This window comes from Dipodomys spectabilis, unplaced genomic scaffold (assembly GCF_019054845.1).
Source record: "Dipodomys spectabilis isolate Male_0828 unplaced genomic scaffold, ASM1905484v1 ptg000156l, whole genome shotgun sequence".
Taxonomy (NCBI): Eukaryota; Metazoa; Chordata; class Mammalia; order Rodentia; family Heteromyidae; genus Dipodomys; species Dipodomys spectabilis.
This window is the reverse complement of record NW_024870833.1, coordinates 2,757,373-2,782,038: the sequence shown is the minus strand read 5'-3', so window position 1 is coordinate 2,782,038 and position 24,666 is coordinate 2,757,373. Positions and strand designations below refer to the sequence as shown.

The 24,666-nt window shown below is 34.6% G+C and overlaps 1 protein-coding gene across 1 annotated transcript in view; it reads left to right on the top strand.

Annotated features, from left to right (window-relative positions):
• Window positions 1-24,666, top strand: part of Il1rapl1 (interleukin 1 receptor accessory protein like 1) — a 1,186,632-nt gene that overhangs the window by 875,466 nt on the left and 286,500 nt on the right. The gene's annotated exons all lie outside the window — the stretch shown is intronic.

Genomic DNA, 24,666 nt, shown 5'->3' with positions numbered 1-24,666 from the left:
TTAAAAATATCTACTGGGTCCATAGCAGAACTTCCATTACCTGCTGCTCGGTTGGAGTCTAGTTATTAGGCAAATCTGAGGACAATATGTCATTTGTTTTCACGATATTTTTATTTCAAGTTTCATGGGTTTAGTTTTTACATTCTCATAAATAAAATATATGCTATTACTTCTTTCAGTTATCAGAGTTTGTTCAGTTGAACAATGATCAACTCACATATGAATACTTTTGCAAATACTTATGGTACATATATAAGTACTTATTTGAATTCATTTGGCCCCAATATGAATTTAATATACTATGTTGAGTTATTCTTTATCGAAAGGGTTGTTCGCAAAGGAGGACATCTCTATACAATAGCTCCTAATACACAAAATGCTAGATTCACATTTTAATGCTAGCTTTTAAAGTGTTTTCTTTGCCTAGAAAAAAAAGATAGCTTTACTCCTAATGTGAAATCTATTTTTGATAATAGTTTAATTTTTTTAGATTCTTTTTGTTGTCTGCATTTTTATGTAGTTTAATGCTTAGAGCCAGACATGGCAAGATGCAATTCACTGCCTAGATTGTTACCCAGTTTTCCTTTGAGACAATACTTCATATGGAATATTTCCTTTACCAGTTATTTTCTGTGATTTTGGGGCACTAGGTACAGCATGCTTTTCACAATTAGATCTGAGGAGTTATCCTGGTACTTTGAAAGTATTGGTCTCAGGTACAGTTTCACATATGTATACACACACACACACACACACACACACACACACACACACACACACACACAAGAGGTGCTGATAATAGCATTATCTTTACTGAGCCATTTTTACCATAATTAAAATGTTGTAACCCTGAATTGAAATAGACAATCCCTACATGGCTTTGAAGATTCTATTAGTTAAGAAGGAATATAAGACAATGTATGGAAGGAAATGTACTCATTACCAAGCTCAGGTAATTGTAATCCATCTGTCCCATCCCAACATCCTCTATAATAACAATACAGTAAATTAATAAAATTGTCAAAAGATCAGGAAGAGCTTTCGGAGCACTTAATGATTTGCAGCATGAAGCATGTCAAGTACACCCCTGGATGAGCAGAAAAACAAGCTGATTTCATTTTACCCCCACTGGCTGGTTAGTTGCTTCTTCACATTGTCAAGCTTTCTCCTTAAAGATAATACAGCTGTCTAAAACCTAAATACTTTACTTCTTGAGTATGAGGTTTGCATGAGAGGTGGCTGAAGTTTAGAGGCAAAAGCTGTTTTACAGATTCCTGGGATTTTGCAGTCTCTCACAAGTATACCATTAGGCATTCAGGTTTCAGAAAAGTTTTAGAAATCCTGCTCAGCCTCTGGAATCTTTTTGACCCACTCTTAATCCCTAGTCCAGCTGTTCAATGAAGAGAAATGAAGCTGAAGAGGCATCAGTGTGGCTACAGCTGGCGTTTGGAGGTTGGCGTTATGCCACTAGAGAACACACACATTATTTTTACTCATGTGGAAGGTTGCCTTGCTGTGTATTCCTACTGCTGTCAGAAAGATTGAGTCCTGAAATATTTTGAAGAAAAATGCTAAGTATTAGCTACTCTGGGTATATACCCAGGGGCATTGCAGCTGCCTGGCATTGCAGTATGTCAGCTGAGCAGTAATCGCTGCTATTTCTCTGATTTGTTTGTGGCTTTGTCAGCAACTGAGCAGAGGGGAGGTTCAAGCCCAGAGTGAGGCTCTCCACTCCCCAATGATCTCATCCAGCTCATGGCTTTAAATATTCTCTGCAATGCTAATCACTCCTAAATTTATATCTTTGGCCTTGAAGTCATCCCTGCATCCCAGACTCATATATCTGGCTGCTTACCAAATTGATGTCTATGAGATCTCTCAAATTTAATATGAATAAAATCCAGCTTCTGATCTGTCCCATCCCAACATCCTCACCATAAAGTAAATGGGTCCTTTGTTCTGGTTACTCGAACCAAAGCCTTGTCATCATTCTTCATGCCTCTTTTACCTCTTATCCCCCTTTTCTAGGAATCCACCCTGTAAGTTGACTCAATACATGAACATTTCTCTAATCCGTATCCAAGCCAACAAAAAATTTTATCTGGACTACTGTAATGGCTTCCTAAAATATCTAGCTGCTTCTTTTATGCCAAAAGTGTCCTATCCCACAGCAGTAATAGTAAACCCAGAAGCATTAGTTAGATTATATTATCCTCTGCTTATAAATTACCAATGACTTTGTGTCTCAAAGTCTTCATCAGTCCTACAAGACAGGTAATCTGGTTATTGATTATTTCTCTAAATTCTTATTCTTCCATTTTTCCTAAGCTCATGTCTTCAATTCATTGACCTTCATATGCAATCTTTTTTCTTTGCTATTCTTCAACTATTAGGGGTATTTGTGCCTTGAATTTACTATTCAAATATTAGAGTCGTTTGTACTTTTTAATTTACTCTTCTCTTTGTATGAAAAGGCCTTCACCCACGTGTTTACCTGGCCTATTTTCTCAACCCCATTAGGTTTCCACCCTCTCATTTTCAGCTTATAAATCCACCTTTATAAACTTCAGCACTCCTCTTGCTAGTCTCTTACATTTCTATACTGTCTTACTGGCCTATAAAAGGTCCTGATGTGTTTTGTACATTCATGCAGACTTTGTTTCATTCTCTGCCAGTTCTCCTGCACCAAGAATAGTGCCTATTGCACTGAAATTCCTAACAAGCCTTGGAGGAAAGCATAAACACTGACCAGATTCTTTTCTTAGTCAGCTATCATATGGTGTTTAGAATATCTGGACCTTTTTTTTTCTATTTCCATAGCAATAGCTTCCTAATACCCCCAGTAGAAAAGTCTCTTAAAATCTAAATTCTCATGGATCTATTTTCTCTATCTTGGAGATGAATAGTCCATGCAATAAATGGATCCTGAAACTGACACAGAAAAAGCAGTTCTTGCTGTATATTGGATTCATTGAAAAACTTTGGCTTCTCTGTATATCTCAGATCACTGTATCATGTGCAGTTCACCTTCTGTCTCTCCACAGCATATCACCTTTCCTATTCTTTCTTGTCTTCTCATTTCAAAGTGAGAAATGAGAAATAGTACTTCTCTTTTGTCTTAAACATCCTCCTAATAGTTCCTACATTTACTTTTATGGTTCACTTAGAGAGAGAGAGAGAAAAAGAGAGAGGGAGAGAGAGAGAGATTTCTATTACCTTGCCAATGAGTTTTCTACTTCTCTTAATAACAGGGAGCATGAAATATATTATTTTTGTCACAACAAGGTATCCTTGACTGTGGTATACTTGTTACTTTAAAATTTAGCACTTTTCAAATCTCCTTGATGTTGTATTTACTTATCTACTAAATTAGAATCTGATTAGCAATTGTTTTTCAAATGATTAAGCCACTACACTTTGCTGATGGTATTGGACTGGTTATCAACTAAGGCACAGCTCCCTAAACAATATACATTGACACACAGCCATACTCCAAATAGATTACAAGTGTGCAAAAATGAGGATTACCCCTAAACTCTCAAGGACAGCTAGATCCCTAAACCAATCTTTTTTTGCCCACAATATTGTTTAATATAATGAGCAAGCTATATCAGAAACATGTGGCCACGCTTGACATAATTGTGTCTTTTCCTAATGTCAGAATTTATTAAATAACAAATTCACAAGCTATATAAATTTCATTGGTGTTAATTCAGCAAGTACTACTGAGGTCACTTAATAACCTAAATTGGCAAGATTGATTTATATCCATCTTAATTGACACTCAAGATTACACATTAAACAAAGGAGGAGGCAACAATGCTCAATAGGAAATGTACTCATTACCTTCTTCATGTAACTGTAACCCCTCTGTACAGTATTTTTACAATAAAAACATAGAAAAATGCAAAAAAAGATTACACATTATGCTTCACGATAATGTAGGGGTTAAAGAGGCTAGGAATGGCTACACAGGGCTAAACCTGTGGTGGTCACTTGCTTAAAGGCAAGATCAAAGATCAGAGAGTAGATACAGATGCAGAGTCAGCACAAGCAGCCAGGAAGAACTGTTGAGAACCAGTGGTATCAAACACAGAGCTATTCCTAGGTACAATGCTGGTTCAAGATACAGGGCTAATTCCAGGCAGAGAGTTAAGTCCAAGAATGGAGACAGTTTTATATGCTACTGGGTCTAGAAGGACTACAAGTGCAGTAGGCCATATGAACCAAGGAGATCAATCTGAGCTGAAGCTCCAGGGACAAAGCTGAGATTTGTCTATCCTGATGCATATATTGGGTAGTCTCATGAGAGGTTGGTCTGTGCCTGTTTGCCATGTGTATGGGTGCTAGATGCTCCTCCTTTTTATATGACCTAAGTAAGGGAGTTATATCAGTCATGAGCCTGCTATTTTATATAGGTTCAATACACCTGTGATTCCATGTGTTTTCAAATTAAAGTCTTTGTCAGTCTGTCCAGATAGAGGCTGTTTATTTACATAAACAAAATGTATACTCATTATGTTTTAACACTCACACTCAAAATAGAATGAATTTGGTTAAAATATTGACTTAAGGCTAGGCACATCTTTAAGATGTTGTTCTGTACATATACTATCCCAGAGCAGACCTTGGCCTTTTTCTTTACCCAGAGTGCCCTACAAATATTAAACTTTTTATTTATTTATTTATTTTTGGTCGGTTGTGGGGTTTGAACTCTGGGCTTGGGTGCTGTCCCTGTGCTCTTCAGCTCAAGGTAGAGCTCTACTGCTTGAGCCACAGAGCCACTTCCGGTTTTCTAGTGGTTTCTTGGAGATAAGAGTCTCACAGACTTTCCTGCCCCGGCTGGCTTTGGACCGAGATCCTCATATCTCAGCCTCCTGAGTAGCTAGGATTACAGGTGTGAGCCACTGGCTCCTGGCTTAAACTTTTTATTATATGTCATGACAAAAGATTGAGTGGAACCCTAGCCTAGCATTGTTAAAGATAACTTTCTCTGTAGTCATGGAAACGTTCTAGGTATGTCCTCCAACACAATCATAACTCTACATATAAGGTCTCCAGCTCTTTAAATGTGTCTAGTTCAGCTGAGTCCAGTAATTATCATATTCAGTAGTACAACCCTAAGTTTTCACTCTATATAACCTATTAGAAAACTGAGAAATAAACACAATTTAACAATGTATTAGGGTCAATAGATTTTAATTTGAAGTGTTACTAATCCATAGTGGGACCTGCAGGCAGAAATTAAATTAATAGACTACCAACTTGAGAATAATGGCATCAAAGCACACTTAATTTTTTTAATATGACTAATATTTTTCGATGTTAGCAGGCTGACTCTGTGTTCACCTTCTCTTTTGTTGCTTCTTTTTGTTTGATGTTGTGACAAATGAATGTGTTAGTTACCTAAAAGCAGCTTCAAAGTTATACCTGCAGGCCATACTTTATTGAGTATGGGTGAATATTGGCATCTCTATTGTTCTTATAATAGGACCTGGAGCAATCTAGTAAATTGCCTTTGGGTCTTGCAGAGCACATGGTGTTTACTTGCCCACATTTCCATCTTAGATGATCTGAAAATCATTGATGAGGCCAGTGCTCTGAGTTTAGCAATGCTTTTATGCTTGGATAGTCATTATGGAATTGCTTGTAGCCATTGTCTTTGAAGTATTATTTAATCCTAGCGAGAACGTTCTTGAGTCTGCAAATTTGTGTGTCAAAAATTTACAATCTCATGTTAATTTACAGTGAAGAACACATACTAGACAGCCTATTTTTATTCATAAATGAATCCTAAGACAAAATTAGTGTCTCAGCTCCACCTCATGATGCCTTTGTTTATTCTTTAAATAAAATGCTAGTGAAAATTTGATTTACTATGTCCCAATGGCTTCATAAACAGACTTATACAAAGTCCAACTCAAGCTTTGCTCTGGTGGCACATATGTGTAATCCTAACCTCTCCAGAGGCTGAGACCTGAGGATTGCAGTTCAAAGCCAGGCAGCAGAAAAGTGTGCAGGATTCTTTCTCCAACTAACAAGCAAAAAACCAGATTGGAGGTGTGGCTCATTTTCTATGATGGCCCATCCAACTTTTTCACTCAAATATAATTTGGCCATGATTTTAGAAGCATCAAACTCCAAATACTGTTATTGATACATTCTAGTTTTTATGAAGCATTTTTATGGTAGGCATATCATTACTTAAAACAATTTTATAATAAAATAGTTAAACTTTAAAGCTAAGTTTTACAAACTTTGAAGTTTTTGCTTTTCTATTAGGGACAAAGACCAAAGAATCTAAAAATACTGTCTGACCTTGTGTTCATTATTGGCTTGTTGATTTCCAAGTTTGTCTTCCTTTTTCTGACAACTTTCCTCCTACCTTCTGGTATGGTTCCATGTCAATAGAAAAGTATATGCTTATATCAGAGAGACAGAGAGAAAGGGGGAGAGAGAGAGAGAGAGAGAGAGAGAGAGAGAAAAGGAAAGTCATGGTAATAATTAAGTAGCTTAATATTGGTATATCATCTTTTGTACCTCTTAAATGGCACTTATCCATGAATTTGTCTTATTAATACCATATCATCTATTTTTAACCTAGAACTATAAAAGTAGACATAGCAAGGACTCTGTGCTTCATATCATTAAATTAAATCTTGTTTTTCTTTTTTTTTGGATGTTTTTGTTTTTTATTGTGAAAATACCATATAGAGGGGTTACAATTACATGGGCAAGATAATGAGTACATTTCTTACCAAGCATTGTTGCCTCCTCCTTTGTTTCCCCTTCCCATCCCCTCCCATCTTCCCCCTCCCCCCCCCCCCCCCCCGGCCAAAAGTGGTTGGTCATTTCAATTTAATTAGTGTGAATTACTTTTTTATTATAAAGGTGATATACAGAGGGATTACAGTTACACAAATCAGGTATTGTGTACATTAGTTTTTGAACAGTGTCCTCCCCTCGGTCATTTTCTCCTAGTTTTTTTCCCTCCCAAACCCCTTCATCCCCATGTTGTATAGTTCATTTCCAGCATACTGCTGAATTAGTTCACCCTTTTAGTGTTAATTATTTGTGTGGGTTTCTTATCTTGTACTTATTTTACCTTGCCCTATCAGAACAGCCCAAATGATAGGCCTATCACAAGTAGTTTGTACAAACTGTACAAATAGACCAAAATAAAGGCAGGAAATAGAATATTTTTCCCAGAAATGAGAACACTATCTAAATAAGTGAAATCCTGGACATAAATAATGCAGAGAAAAATTATTTCTCAAAATAATAGCTTATAAGTAACATTTTCAAAAGATATTAACTCAGCTTTCTGGTTTCTGGATTATATTTTTTAGACAAGTACATTTTCTAAAGCTACTGAAGCATATCCCATTAGCCATCAAAAATATATTTTGTAATGAACAAGTTTTTAATGCAAACCTTTAGTATAAAGAAGCATACAATTACTTCCTTTTGAAATATAATGTATAAAATCCAGCAAAATCTTTCTTTGACTAATCATTCCACAAATAGTTTTTGAGCACCCACTATAGTCTACTTCTTTAAAGAAAAGTAGGAATCATAGGAAAATAAAAACATCCTAATCTATATTCTCAGTGAGTTAAGTCTGAAAGGGAAATAAAGTATATAGAAGGAAAAGTTACATCCCAGCCTCTTAAAGGCTGGACACAGATGTAAAAAGGTCATGTTTAGGGGCTGTATCCAAAGGAAAGAAGAAAATTGAAATACATGGCAATTATGTAAATAAAGGTTAGGATATCAGAAGAAGGATATAGCATTGTAACAGGATCAAAGGAAGCACACTCCAAAAACATCCAAAGGGATGGTAAACTGGGAACTTGGTAAAATATTCAGCATGCTTGAGACAGGACAGCTTGAGGAAAGTTCCATATTTTAAAGGACCATGAAAAATTCCCATTGGTTGGGGCTGGGAAAGTGGCTCAGTGGTAGAACGCTTGTCTTGTATGCATGAGGCCCTGGGTTCGATTCTTCAGCACCACATAAGCAGAAAAAGCTGGAAGTGGTGCTGTGGCTCAAGTGGTAGAGCGCTAGCCTTGAGCTGAAGAGCTGAGGGACAGCGCCCAGGCCGAGAGTTCAGGCGCCACGACTGGACGCCCCCCCGCAAAAAAAAAAAAAAATTCTCAATGGCTCATGTTACTTTCTTGCTTACAAATCTACTGGTTACTAACTAACTTGGTAAAATGTAAGTTAAGTGAGCAAGTTCACCCCTCGAAACAAAACACACATACTTGACTTGCAATTGACCACACAAGAATGACAGTCACACAGACCATTCAAGCGTGCTATAGATTAGCTGAAACTCCCATCTGCCTTGTAAACTGAAGAATGACTTTCAGCGGCAATTATTTTTAAGGTACTAGAATTTGGAGTCTTCTGTGACAAAGAAATATTGAACAACTGGTAATTTTCTTTTTTATCGACACCTTTATTTTATTTTAGCACTTTTTAAAATACAAATGCTGTATTTTAAGGAAATAAGATTTTGCCTTATTTTATTATTTTTTATTGTTATTAATAAAGGTGGTATATAGAGTGGTTACAGTTACATAAGTCAGATAATGAGTACATTTCTTTTTGAACAGAGTCACTCCTTCCTTCCCTTTCTCCCAGTTTCCCCCCCACCCCAAGTTGTATAGTTCAGATTCAGCATAGTGTCTAATGTGTATTATTGCTGCATTTGTCCACCCTTTTCCCTCCATTTCTGTGCCCCCTTAATTTTCTATTTTTTCCTAAAGCACAAAATGCCCTTATTATACTTATTGTAACAGAAATATGAAGATATAATACGAACAAACTTTGCTAAGGCAGTCGAACTGTGATATTTCTCAGAGCAGGCATGAATACAATTCAAGTTCACTGCATTTCTTGGACAAATGTTGGTCTAAATTTATAATTTTTTAGTATATGGATATATGTAGATATGTACATTATATTGGACACTCAAGAGTTACCAAAACCTAATTATTTTTATTCTTTGAATTGTTCTGGAAATTTGGAAGCAAAATAAACACAAAAAGTAAAAACGGCAAACAAATTTCATGAATCCATCATTCAGTTCCAGTAATTTCAAGATTTTGTGTATTGTTTGTTACAGACTTCAGTTTTTATTTTGTTTTATTTTTTTCTCGTCTTTTGATGCTATGAGGGGTGTTAAACACAACTAAGAACAATTTGCAATTTGTTCCTGCATTTCTACAAAGAAAATGCTTGAAATGACTACCTCTGTTGTTGCCAAATAACTTGGCTATGTGCTCATAGCAAAAGTAATATAACAGCATTTGCTGCATAATTAGATTTGAATACCAAGTTTTATTTAAAGAGTGCCTGACTCCATTGCTCATAGGCATGTTTTTCTTTTGGGTATGTTTTTCCTTCTATTTTGTTTTGCCTTTTGTTGTTTTGGGGATAGTAACTATGTTTTTAATGACTTATGACTGGCTTTCATTTTATGAAAAAATGGAAAACCACCATTGGAACCCGTTGTTAAGCTTTTAAACAGAGTTGGAGCTTCTCAAAAAGCCCATTTGTGGAAGGCTAACTGTTGAATAATCTTTTTTGAAATTAAAATGCCCACTCTAATAGTGTTAGATGAATGGTAACAATAAACAAAACAGGACAACATGAAGGTGTTTTAGCTAAGTAAGTTATAGCTGTTCTTTTTGTAGAACAAATAAAGCAAAAATGAAGGCTACTTCTTCACTGTACTCAGTATAAAATAAACAAAACACTTCAATCTGCTTTTCAGAAGAATTTTTTGGGAAGTAAGGCAAGATGAAAATAAAGGAAGGAGGGATCTGACTAAGGAAGGGAAGAAAGGAAAAAGAAAGTTTAGGAGTTGGCTAATTATTTGGACATATATTTAGTTAAGCAGTAATAACATCAGATACAACACTTGGCTTGCAATTTAATTCACATTTATATTGCTCTTATGTTGGTACTTCAGAGTTTCAGCAGTTAGCTTAGATTTATAGAATATCAAAAGAATCCCTGCCATCATCCTAGGGTAGTTTTGTCATTGATAAAGATCAAGAGAATTTAAGTGTCAAAGTGGAATATAACAATATGGAAAAATACAGTACTACTTCTTCTAAATATAATAGACAATTTATTAAATTTAATTCATCAAAAGAGATGTAATATAAAGTAGGTGAATAATTTAATTAAATATTTGTATATTAAAATGAGGTGGTTTATAGGATTCAGGCTACTATGAAAGGCAAATATCATTCTAAAGAATATATCTAAAATTGTATATGATTAGTAAATATTTTAAATATTTGGTTTGTATTAACCTTGACTATGAAGGAGAACATCTTTATTGGCATCCATTTTCTGTTGTTAACATTGTAACTGGAATTTCTAGAATGCCAACTTTTGTCTGAGTCCACTATTATAATGAGAACCTTCTGTTATATGCCATTATTAAGTTCTATAATCATTAAAGAATTCTGATTACAAGACCATGATAGACATCATCTTCCCTTTAAGTGTTTTTATGAGCAGGATAAAACCATGCCTAGCATAAAATTTTCACTATTTTCAAAAATAGTTTAATTCTGAACAAGCCTATTGAATTTACATAGAGCTTTCTATCCCTGTTTCCAAATTCTATCAAAATACTTTCCCATCAATATGGCTGTTATCATCAGAGAATATAGAAAAAAAGATTCTAGTAGGAAGCACATTAGAAAGAAAACAAGAATGTTTGAAGGCTATTAACAAAAATGAGAATCATTTGATTTCTTTCCTCACTGGCCATTTTGGAGAAGTTTTTCAATCTGTTCTTTGTGAAAAAGTAATATCAAATGAAATAATGTAACTGCATATTTCAAAACATAAATTTTCCTATGCATGTGCATACATATAGTCGTCTATATTCTTGTATCTTACCTGAAATTTATGCTGAGAATTGCTGCAAACAATGCATCTAGTTGATGTTTTGTCAATGAAATTAAACACATGAGGTCCTATCTACATTAATAATAAATTGAAATGGTATACATATTACTAGCTACCAAACAAAGTGTTTTTAAGCTAATTTTTTTTGGTAAAACACATTCAGTGATTGAAAATAACTTTCCTTCTAAGTGAAATGTAATAGTACTAGGAAACTTTTGCTGTGAAATAATTTTATTTTTGTTATTCTTTATGGAATAGTTTATTTGATGGTTTTCTGAAAAGAACAATTTGATTTTTAGTTGGTTGTGAACCAATTCAACATAATTTGGAAATGCAGAAAATTACAGTTCTATACTGTAGAAGTATAGTGCCTTATCATGTTATCCCAAACCAAGAAGATAATTTAAAATATTCATATTTTTGTCTTTTCTTTGTTTCTTTTAGCGACATTCTTAAATAACTTAAAATTTATAATTTTTTTCATATTTAGAAACCCTTTTATATACTTAACAAAAAGAAAAATTCTATGCTACTATAATTTAGCACACTTTCCTCATTGCTACAGCATTGATACTATCCATTATAGGACATATAATTTCTTGGAATTGACTGTTGTCCTTTAAAGCTAATCAGCAACCATTAACATTTTTCTTACCTGTCAAGCAAAGTGAAACAATATTTAGCCTGCTCACCTAATTGATTATAGCTCTTACATCAATCAAAATCCTTTTCTTACAGTTTGTCACAATTTCACTAGATAATTGTATATTGTTTCCTTTCCCCACTATTTTAACTCATTTTGAGTATACACACAGATGTATTTAAGATAATTAAAATGCCACCAGAATTCATCCTCCACCACATTGATGCAAACTTCACTGCAGCAATTGTTTTACAAATGAAATCTAAAATATCAAAACACTCATTTAGGCTATGTCTACCCATGGACTTTGTTATTTTCATGTCTTTCTCAAAATCACTAGGTCAGAATTGGGTTTTAGTAGATGAACAAATGAATCTTGCAATCTACCATGAGTCTCATTAAAGTCAAGCAGTGATACAGACAATAGTAGTGGAAGCTGAAGTGGTAAATGCAGAAGGTGAAAAATAGAGACCTTGAATCCTGACTTTAGCTCCATGCTTATTGTCTTTACCATTAATCTTCATGAGGGCTTTCCTTTTGAAAACAATGAAAATAGTTTTCTAATTGTGTACCTAGAAATACACATGTCTTTACAACCTGTTTCTCAACATATTACAAAATTCCATCACTCGTGTTAGAATGGTATTTCAAAATAAATCTTTTGATAATGAGCAAAACACTAAATTAAACACAATGATATTCAATTTGTTAGCTGAGAATATTTCGTGTAACAGTGGATCAAGAATGTACTCATCACCTTACTTATACAAATGTAACTCTGTACATTACCTTTACAATAAAAGAAAAGGAAAAGGAAACAATGCACCAAGATAATGTTGCTGAATTTTCTTAGTTTCCTGGAAAAGCAAATCCTTGGTTCTATGACACAAGAAATAAATTTGAGACTATGCTTTTTTTTTATTATGAATGATGTTAAAGCAAAGGTTAATCAAGTCTAGCCAAACTGTATCTCATAAAGAATGAGTAACAATTGTCTGGAAGATAAAACTTAAAAGGACCATTTTCTCAGTCTTTGAAGGGCTCACAATAATTCATTAGTAAGTGGCTCAATTTTTCCAAATAGAAATGAATGATCAATCATGAAATTGGTCTCTACAGATAAAAGAAAATGACAAAACTGATTTTTTAAATTTGTATCTTGATGCTTACTGACACATAAATCTTCCCTTGTTGTTAAATGTCATTGCCACTCACCTATTTGTTATGAAGTTTATAACCAGGGAATCATTTTGGACTCACAGGCATGAAGTAACAAACGATAGTTAGTAAACATCTAACTTAAAAGAAACTTAAAACTTAAAAGAAAGCAATCCTACCCTTGGTACCTCCTGTACCATGGTACCATCAATTCTCTAAGAAATATTTCTTTGATAGCCTCCTGCCTGTCTTCCTGCCTTAACTAATCTTATCTATCCATCCTCCTAAATTTAAACATCAAGATACCTGAGAGAGATATCTGGTGTAGATCTTATACTATGCTCTCTCTTCTTCACAAAGCCTTCCAAAACATTTGTATAATACTTTAAACAAAGCATGTCTTTTCTAAGAGTAGGAGTAAGAGTAGCAATTATACAAAGACATTTAACTTCAATGTATCAGTTCACAAGTATAACACATCTTGACCAATGTCACCCCTTTAAATACTTTCCTCTCTTTTGACCACCCTCACACTCTCCATCAATTACTATACTTCACTTTCACATATATACAATGAAAGCTATAAAATGCATTCCCCAAGTCTTCCTCTCTTTATTCATTTGCCTCTTTCTCCTTGACCTGCTGAAACCTCAGTGCCAGCTTCCTGCTATTCATTTTTATACAATGAGTTAGTTGTTCAAGGAAGTTGCACCACTGAAGGTCTTGCCTTCATATGCCAAATTTTATTTACCGTGTTTCTGTATATATGCGTATGGCTCTGTACATGTTTACATATGAGAGAAAGCATGTATACTTTATCTCTCTGGCCCTGACTTACTTCACTTAACATAATTAGTTTCCAGATTCGTTCATTTGCATGCAAATAATATAATATTCTTCCTTATGCATGAGTAAAATTTCATTATATAATATATGTATATATCACATTTTTCTTGATCCATTTATCCACAAAAGGGTGTCTTGGGATGTTTCCAGAACATGGCTTTTTATAGTGAATATAGCAGCAATGAACACAGTTGTGAAGTGCCTTTACTATATCCTGACTTGTAATCTTCTGGACAAATGACATTTTCTATAGGGCCCTGTCTGCCCATGGCTGTATCTGAACTCACTGCAAATCTCTTACATCAATCTAGCTATAATGGCCTCTTTCATCTATTCCAAGTACATGCTCATCTCAGCACCTTTACATTTGCTCTTCCTTCTAGGTATTCACATGGCTCATTTCCTCCCTTCAGAAAGATCTGTTTCAAATGGTCTTTGAAGCAAACTTTCCTAATAGTCCTCTCGAAAATAGCCCCTGCATAGTCTCTATCTCTTTAGCTGCTTCATTTATGGTATTTCAAATTCTTGACATTATAATATTTATATATGTATTTATATAAATATTTATTTTGTATTTTACTTTGTGGAATGCTTGCTCCATGCAAGTAGAAAAATGGTCTGTCTTTGCTTTAATTACTAGAATAATCTATTTGTTGAGTAGAATGTATACAGTGGCTCATACCTGTAATCACAGTTTCTCAGAAGTTATAGATCAGGAAGATCTCAGTTCCAGGTCATCCCAAGTAAAAATATAATGAATCTCCATCTCATCCAACAAGCTAACAGTGATAAACACACCTGTAAATCCAGGAATTCAGAAGCTTTAGATGAAGATCACATTTCCATGCTAGAGCTGGACGAAACTGTGAGGCCCTATCTGAAAAAATGATAAGGAAAAATAACTGAAGATGTAGCTCAAACATAAGAGTGCCTATTTTTTAAGCTCTAGTTCTGCCAAAACCTTCTGTTAAATGAACAAACATATTTCTTTTTATTTTATTATAATAATCACCTATCAGATTGAGTAAAATAGAGTTATCAAAAGTTATATTTAATTTCTTGGATTTTCTCAGTAAATTCATTTTGATAAATATATGAACAATTTCATCCTTTGACCTGACTCCTAAATTGATGTTATATTGTATGTATATGTTACTTATTTATTTATTTATAAACTACTTTTGCTGCATTTTTCTACTCAGGTAAATGTTTTCTTCTCCTTCTTTGAGACTTATTCTGCTTTGTGACTGTTGTGAATTACAATTATTACAATTGTTACAATTATTTGTTATGGAAATCAGAAGTTTTCCAACTTCAAAGCATTAGAGATAAGGGAAAAAACAAACATCTAATTTGTTCTAAGTTTATTTTCCTTTTATGTGTTGCTTTCTCAAGTCCATTCCTTTCTTCTCCAAGAACCATGAGATTGGGTTTATATGCTACAATTCTCATAAGATCTATGTTCCACTATTAGAAACAAGTAGTTTTATTTTTAGGTTTTTGAGGAACATTGATGGTGATTTCCATAGTGGCAGCTAATTTCTCTTTTAAACAGCAGTGTGGAAGGCTTCTTTTTCCTCATCCACATCCTCACCAGCCTTTGCTAGCAATTTTGACAAGGATAATATGGACAGAGTTGTCTTGATCCTTTTATTCTTTATGGGGAAGGGGGTTTGAGCATTTCTTCATGGATTTATAGCACATTTGTACTTCTTTCGAGAAGTATCTTTACTGATCTTTTGCTTTTTTATTGATTGATTTATTTGTGCTTTTAGTGTTTACTTTTCTGTGACCTTTATATATTCTGGATATTAATTCCTTGTCAGATGACTAGGTAGAATAAATTTTCCTTATTGTGAAAGCCTTCTCTTCATTATTGATTATTTCCTTTATGGTACAGACACTTTTACTTTGATTGCAATCCCATTTTTCAGTCCCTTCCCTCCCCCTCCCCTTTTTTTTGTCAGTCATGGCTCTTGAAGCTCTACTACTTGAGCCACAGTGCCACTTATGCTTTTCTGGTGATTAATTGGAGAGAAGAATCTCATGGACTTTTCCTGCCTGTACTGGTTTTCAACCACGATCCTCAGATCTCAGCCTCCTGAGTAGCTAAAATTACAGGTGTGAGCCCCTGGTGCCCAGCTCAGTTCCTTTTATTAAATAATACTTTTAAAAAATTTCATGTATTTTTATTGCAAAGGTGCTATACAGAGGGGTTACCATTACAGAAGTCAGATTAAAAAGTACATTTATTAAGCAATGTCACCCCTTACCATGCTCTCTCCCAGTTTTTCCCTCCAGTTCCCACCCACAGGTTATATAGTTCATTTTCAACATAGTATCTAGTGAGTATCACTGTTGCATTTGTTCACCCTTTGCCCCACCATTTCTGTGCTCTCCCTTACCCTCCCAAAGACAGGTAAATGAACAAACAAGAAACACACACACACACACAAAACAGCAGCAAAGAAAAAAAAATCTCTTGTTTCTATTTTGTGGAGTTCATTTCAATAAATATTATTTTATATGGTCAGATGCACATAGCTATTGGACCTTTGTGATCCTCCTTTGGTCTTACTCTGTGTGAATGCATAGAGACTTGAATAATTTGTCATATCCCAGTGCATTTCTTTTTCTTTTACCATCCAATGTGTTTACTTGTAGATTTATAGGCACATTCTAGTTACCAAAAATGAGGTAAACCATGCAACCTATGTTTCTTTGGATCTGGCTTACTTCACCTAATACAATTTTACCAAGTCTTTCCATGTCTTTACAAATGTTATAATATCATTCTTTCTTACAGATGAGAAGAGTTCCACTGTTTATATATACCACGTTTTTTTTCATCCATTCATCCACTGAGAGTGATCTGGGTTGATTCCATATCTTGGCAATAGTAAACAATGCCCATTTTTTCAATTCTTATTCTCATTTCATCAGTGATTAGAGTATTATTCAGAAAGTTCTTGTCTATGCTAGTATTTTCAATGTTTTACTCTCATAGTTTCAAAAGTCCTGTTCTTACGTATATGTTTTGAACTATCTTGAATGACTTTGTGGTACCACTCCTTGGGAATACTCAAAGAAATCAAAGTCAACATATGATACATGTACCTGCAGGCCCATAGTTATTATCACACTCTTTCTCATAGATAGATAGATAGATAGATAGATAGATAGATAGATAGATAGATAGATAGATAGATAGATAGATAGATAATGGAGTTTTATTCAGCCATAAAGAATAACAAAATCATGTCATCTTTAGGAAAATGGATGAAACTAGAGATCATCATTGTAAGTGAAATAAGCCAAACTCAAAAGGACAAATATTTCATGTTTTATATCAGAAGTAGAATCTAGATCTAATAAAGACATGAAAATAGGTTATTTGAAAAGAGAAAGGGTTCTGTCTCTGTTCCTCTCTGCTCTCTCACTGCTCTTTTCTAGCTCTCTCTGCTCTTTTCTAGCTCTTTCCTCTCTTTCCCAGCTCTCTCTATCATTTACAGGCCTTTCCCAGCCACGTGGAGTGCCAACCTTGCCTGGTCCCAGCAGGTCTACTGAATAAACCTACCCCTTACCTGAAAAAAAAAAGAAAAGAGAAAGGGAACTTACATGTATAATAGAGTATGAATAAAATCAAATAAATTTGTATAAATGTGAGAAAATGTCATAATTAAACACATTGTTTTACAAACCTAATATAAACTAATTAAAAATAAACTATTGTGAAATTATTCCAGGACAAAAGAAGCAGAGCCGAAATCCTACATAGAGTCCTTCATATGTTAAAGGTTTTGGTGATCAAGGTTCCTTTGATTTGCTAGGAATACAGACAATGTTTTGTCAGTTCTTTTGAGCATAGAAGAAAACAAGAACAACTGGCCTTATGCAAAAATGTAAGAAATAAGTTGAATTGTCACAAAACATATTTTATTATCTTCTGTGTATTCTGAGTAAATCTATGATTATTGTCTTATGACCAGTTTTACTTATTCGATTGAAATGAGTTCATGAAGAAATTCGAGCATAATACTTACCATGTACCTCACAGATATACTCTCATTTATAAGCATCCCTATGGATGACTCTGTCTTGCTCATCCATTTATTTCAAACTCAATGCTTGCTATTTTAGTGACTAGATAAATGCTCTTGAAATTGAATTATGGAGGCATTGATAATTATGTAGATTGCAGTTCTGTGAGATATTGCAATCTTTAAAAGCTGTGCTTTGTTTGAGCCTTTTACAATCCCAGTACATTGTGTGGCACATTAAAGCTATTAATTTCTTTTTACAAATAAATTCTAAAGTTAAGTCAGTTTCCTGTTAGACAAATGACAGTTGGAAGTATAAATGATTCTTAAATACAAGGTCTAAACTTGTGTGTGTGTGTGTGTGTGTGTGTGTGTGTGTGTGTGTGACACACATGCATACCAGTACTGTGGCTTAAACGCAGACCTCTAAACTCATTGGAACCCTTGTTTAAACTTCTAGTGCATTATTTCAGAAATAGTAATCATCATTTTCATATCAGTATACAGAGAATGCTAACTGCTGTTTTCCGATTGATTGATGGATATCACTGGAACAGATTTATTTTTCACCTAGTCCATGCAGGTACTTAAACAAAATTCCTTCTTGAACCCTCCCATAGATCCTTATTGGAAGTTTACACATTTCATGTATTTTAAGACTAAGGCTACGATATAGTAAATTCTCTAGCCTTCCAAACTGAGTTAGGACATTCCTTAAGTGTGTGATCTTCCCTAACTCACTATAATATTCTTAAGAAACAAAGTAGAGAATGAAACTAGTTAAATACATTATAATTTTTTATGAATCTGAAAGAACAAATTTTATGGTAGTATGAATATAGGTATTGAAGAAATATTGAATATTCTCAATCATATTTGAGGGATACATATGTGAGGAGTTAAATTATATTTTTAATGAGGTGAGCTGCTCATCAGAGAAAAATATATTTATACTAGCTACTGCACATTTCTCTCCTTTTAAAAACATACAAGCTGGCCACCGGTGGCTCACACCTGTAATCTTAGCTACTCAGGAGGCTGAGATCTGAGGATAATGGTTCAAAGCCAACCTGGGCAGGAAACTCCGTGAGATTCTTATCTCCAATAAACCACTAGAAAACTAGAAGTGGTGCTGTGGCTCAAGCAGTAGAGCGCTTGCCTTGAGCTGAAGAGTGCATGGACAGCGCCCAAGCCCAGAGTTCAAGCTCCATGACCAACAAACAAACAAAAAACATTCAAATGATTAAACCATCGTGTCGTCTTTCTCCTATTTTATTGTAATTTTTTTTGTTTTAAGAAGACGAGATCATACTTTTTGCTGTGCTATAGCTCAAGCATACAGACAATGAGGATATTAAGGACACTCAGTGTCCCTTCATGAAGAGTTAGGGAATGTTAACATAGATAAGGAATTAATTTTGTTTATATCTTCATGTACACTGATTTCTAAACATTCCTCTAACTGGAAACAAGTAAGCAATATGAATGTCCTTAAAATTCCCCTTCTACACTAAAGAATAGTTTTGTCAACTGAGATCTATCAATAATTCTGTGAGAGAGGCCTGCTATTATTGCGAATGACTATCAGCTTTAATGCTAATAACATGAAGAATAAATTAAGAGATTGTTGGTATACAAAGTGATATATAATGCATAGCTATTGAGAGAAACATCTCTGCTATAATGATTTTTTTTGATAGTCAAAAATAATTATGAGACTGGGAAGGTAGCTCAGTGGTAGAGTGCTTGCCTTGCATGCATGAGGCCCTGGGTTTGATTCCTCAGCACCACATAAGAAGAAAAAGCCAGAAGTGGAGCTATGGCTCAAGTGGTAGAACATTTGCCTTGAGCTGAAGAGCTGTGGGATAGCACCCAGCCAAGAGTTCAAGCCCCATGACTGATAATAATAATAATAATAAGTGTGTGTGTGCGCATGCCTCATGCTCTGGCTTGACTTTTTTTTTTTTTTTTTTTTTTTTGCTTACAACTTGTGCTCTATCACTTGTTCCATGTCTCTAGTTGGACATTTTTTCTGCTTCATTAAAGATGAGAGTCTCTTGGATTTGTCTGCCAAGGATGACTTTAAGCTGCAGTTCTTACATATCAACTTTTGAGAAGCTAGAATTATAGGTGTTAATTACCAGCATCCAGAATGGTTACAATTTGAAGACATATTAAGTTGATGTTATGTTTGTTGGACTTCCTTTGGTTTTTTAGTGATTTCAATTACTTTATATCTGTTTAAGAAATAAAAATATCCCATCCAAAACAAGTTGTTTTCTTCACAATGAAATATCAGATGGTGTAGTTGTGATATGATTTTTAATTATACATATTTTATTTCATTTTCTTCCCTGTTTTATATCCACAATTGAATAAAGTAAAGAACATTCTTCAATTTTTATGTTTATTACTTTTGATTGGTCATTATTATTCTTGCTTTGTTTTCCAGTTCTGTCTTCTGTCAGTTCAATTAGATTAATATACACAATGTGCCAAAAGCATTCAAATAATAGACAATTATGTACATGTTCTTCCTTTATAACAATAAAATCTATTACCTTCAAGTGATTGTGAAACTGAGTTACATATTAACCTTAGTGATCTTCTTTTCAGTGATTTTGCTAGTATGACAAACTAGTAGTTCAGCAGTTGTATTATGTGGAATTTCCATTCTATTTTACCACAAATAGGCTAGTCAAAAGAACATTGTCCCAAACTGATAATTGTCATAGCATAATATGCAACTACAAATATGTCACTTACAGAAGATGCTAGATACACAGCAAAACTCTCTGCTTTAGGTTATGATTATTTAATTGCATATTTCACTCTTCAAACTTCTTATATATGCCTTGAGGGGAGACTATACCCAGCCTATAGTGTAGTGTCTTGAAGGATTTTTTCCAAGGGTACACAAACAGTTTGGGAAGATAAGATCTAGCAAATACTTTAAACTTCATTGGCTTTGTTTACAGACCAACTGTTTATTCCCTTTTTAAAAAATGTTTTCTTGTAAAAATACTGTACAGAGAGGTAACAGTTGCATGAGTAAGGTAATGAGTACATTTCCTATCGAGCGTTGTTACCCAGTTCTTTGTTTTTCCCCTACCATCCCTTCCCTCCCCACATCCCTAAGGCCTTCCTCCTCACCCCTGAAGTTGTAAAATTCATTTTCAACTTAGTGTCTTGCACATCTCATTGTCACAATGGGTCAACTTGTATCCTTGTTTCAGCATTTTGTTATTTCCCTTATTCTCCCCAAATTAGAAAAATGTATATACAAGATGCAGGGCACCAGAATGAAATATAGTGAAAACAGGGATTATACCATAGGAGAAAGAACATACAAAAGAAATAAAAAGGCCAGGCGCCGGTGGCTCACGCTTATAATCCTAGCTACTCAGGAGGCTGAGATCTGAGGATCATGGTTCAAAGCCAGCTCGGGTAGGAAAGTCAGTAAGACTCTTATCTCCAATAAACCACCAGAAAACCGGAAGTGGCGCCATGGCTCAAGTGGTAGAGCGCCAGACTTGAGCTCAAGAGCTGAGGGACAGCGTCCAAGCCGAGTTCAAGCCCTATGACCACCAATAAACAAACAAAAAAGAAACAAAAAAACATAATACATCAAAAACAGCAACAAAGAAAAAACTTCTTGTGTCCCTATCTTTGGGTTTATTTCACTTAGCATCATCTTATATGGTTATATGTACATAACTTTTGAACTTTTCTGCTTGTCTGGTGAGATTATCTTAGATGTATACTAGTTATTGAAAGTAAGGGAAACCATGGGACCTATGTTTTTTGGGTCTACCTTACTTCACTTAATATAATGTTTTCCAAGTCTTTCCATTTCCTAACAAATGGGGCAATGTCATTCTTTTTGTTGGAGGCATAGAATTCTAATACACACACACACACATACACACACACACACACATACTGAGGGGGTCTGTCTGACTTGGTTCTAGATCTTAGCTTTGGGAAATAACGCTGCGATAAACATAGTTGTGCTGGTAACTTTAGTGTGGTCTTGTTTGTGATTATTTGGGTAAATGCCCAAAAGTGGGAATGCTGGATCATAGGGGAGCTCTAGGTGAAGTATTTTGAGGAACCTCCATACTACTTTCCAGAGTGGTTTAACAAGTTTACATTCCCACCAACAATGCAGTAGATTTCCCTTCTCTCCACATCCCCTCCAGCATCTGTTGTTACTAGATTTCTTGATTATAGCCATTCTAACTGTGGTGAGGTAGAATCTCAATGTTGTTTTTGATTTCATTTCTTTAATGGCTAGAGAAGTTGAGCATTTCTTCATGTGTTTATTGGCCATTCTTATTTCCTTTTCAGAGAAGTTTCTCTTTAAGTCTTTAGCCCACTTATTAATGTGGTGGTTCTTTCTTTGAAGATTTGTTTTTTGGGGATTTAATTTTTTGAGTTCTAAGTATATTTTAGATATGAGGCCTTTGTCTGTTGTATGAATAATGAAGACTTTCTATTGATCTTGCTACCTATTTCCTTTGCCATGCAGAAGCTCTCAGATTCTTGATCTCTAAAACAAAAGATTCAAATCAGGCCAGAATGGCTTTCTTTTATAATTATACTATATATATATATATATATATATATATATATATATATATATATAAAAGGCATAAAGACAAAACCCACCTATTGCAATATCTGGCACATTGTAGTGTTTAAAATATATCAGCTGAATTGATCTGAGTAGTCTTGAGTGACAGTTACAATGAACAAATAAAAAAACACAACAAATTTTGGCAAACATATGTAGAAAAAGAAATCTTTGTTGGTATTGTGTATTAGTAAATTTGCACAGCCACTATGAAAAAACAATATGAACATTCTTCATAAAACTGAGACTAGAACTATATAATCCAGATATACAACCCTTTTGTATATACTTAAAAAAATAAAATCAGCTTATGAATGATATACTTATATCCCCTTGTTCCTTGTGCCACAGTTCCAGATAACTACAGAACCTAGGTATCCATCAATTATGGAGGAAACAAAAGAATGTAACAAACCTCACTAGACACTATGTTGAAAATGAACTATACAATTTGTGAGGGAGGAAGGGTAGGAGGGAAAATACTAGGAGCAAAAGAGGGAAAAGGTGACACTGTTAGAAAAGAAATGTACTCATTACCTGACTTGTGTAACTGTATCCTCTCTGTACATCACCTTTACAATAACAATAAAAAAGACTGTGGCATACACCATTGGGTATTATTCAGCCTTGAAGAAGAATGAAGTCATGCGCTTGCAGGAAAATGGATGGAACTGGAGGTTATCAAATTAGCCAAGCACAGAGAGAAATGTATCACATGTTGTCTCTCATTTATGGAAGGTTACTAGAACAAAAAAGGATGAGTTGAGATGAGATTTTAGGGAAGGAGAAAATGATTGGGGTGTGAGTACTCTGGGTGGTGCGGGAAAGAAAGTGTATTTGAGAGAATGGATGTAATTAAAGCACAACATACGCATGCATGGAAATGTCACTATGAAACTAATTTGTACAATAAATTCCATTAAGTAATTATAATGAAATCTGAGGTCATGTACACATAAGTAAGATAACCCTTGAAACACTTTTGTCAAAAAGAAGTGGGTAGCACCACAAAATATCAGGTCATTCTTGGCCCTTTCTTCAGAATGGTTCTGTGCCAATCGTATGTCTTTATGGAATATGGTTTGAAAACTTCACAAAATCAATAAACATAGAATTCTCTGATCCCAGAATTCTATGATTTCATTACTTCAATTTGAAGAATTCAATTTTAACTTCGTGTTTGTCACATGACTGCATATGAAAGGTGTTAAGATAACATTATGCCACTGGATGAAAGGTAGCACAAAACCATTTTATATTTCTGAACAAATGGATTACATATGGATTTCATTAATTTCCTCTATAGATCTTTTCCTTCTTACCATAGACTACTGGGAGAGGAATTTGGACAGAGAATATTATTCTCAACTACCTTTTCAAACAAACTGCCAAATTAGCAACTCGTAACTATAGAATCACAAGATTTTATATACTGAATAAATTTACCAAGCCAGTTATTTTGGTATCATAGTTGTTTTTGAAGTTCACAGAGATCATTTGATACCAGAGTCTTAGAATTGGAACAACTGATGTATTGACAGTGAAATATTTTTCCAAAATATAGTGAATAGTCTGATTACTTAGATGGTAAAATTAACAAATCTGGCCCTGAGAATGTGGCTTAGTGGTAGAATACTTGCCTAGCATTCATGAAGTCCTGGATTCAATTCCTTAGTACCACATAAACAGAAAAAGCCAGAAGTGGCACTGTGGCTCAAGTGGTAGAGTGCTAGCCTTGAACAAATGAAGCTCAGGGTTAGTGTCTAGACCCTGAGTTCAAGCCCCAGGGGTGGCTAAATAAATACATACATACATACATACAAATGCAACAAATCTGTTAAGATTACTTTCAGCAGTAAGCATGAAGACAAATCAGACTCAGAATAATATCATGTCTCTGAGAATTTCAAAGTGATAAATCTCACAAATTATCTAAACATTCCTCTCCCTTTGATATGCATATTCTTACTCAATGGTAATAGTCGTTGAAAATAATATATACAAATATGTATGAACTAAAGCAAGCAATTGTATGTGAGGATGATCTTTTCAAATCAGGACTCTACATACTCAGCCCTGTTTTGTTTTGTTTTGTTTTGTTACTTGGAGCACATCATCCGTTTGCACTAACTATGCATTCTGTTCAAGAGAGATGGAGGCAAACAGCCAAAGCAGTTAGAATTCTTGAATCCTCTGGTGATAACTACATTCAGCCAACTCTTGGCAATTCTGTCTTGATCCTCCTTCCAGTTATCAACGAAGCTGGCATGTCCTCCTGGCAAAGAAGGAATAAAGGCCTCAAAGCAAAAACATTTAGTTCAGCAACCTTAATTGATCATTTCCATACTTGATACAAAGTAGAAGTTGCAGTGACAGGTTTCCAGGGACTTAGGCAATTCAATCAGAAA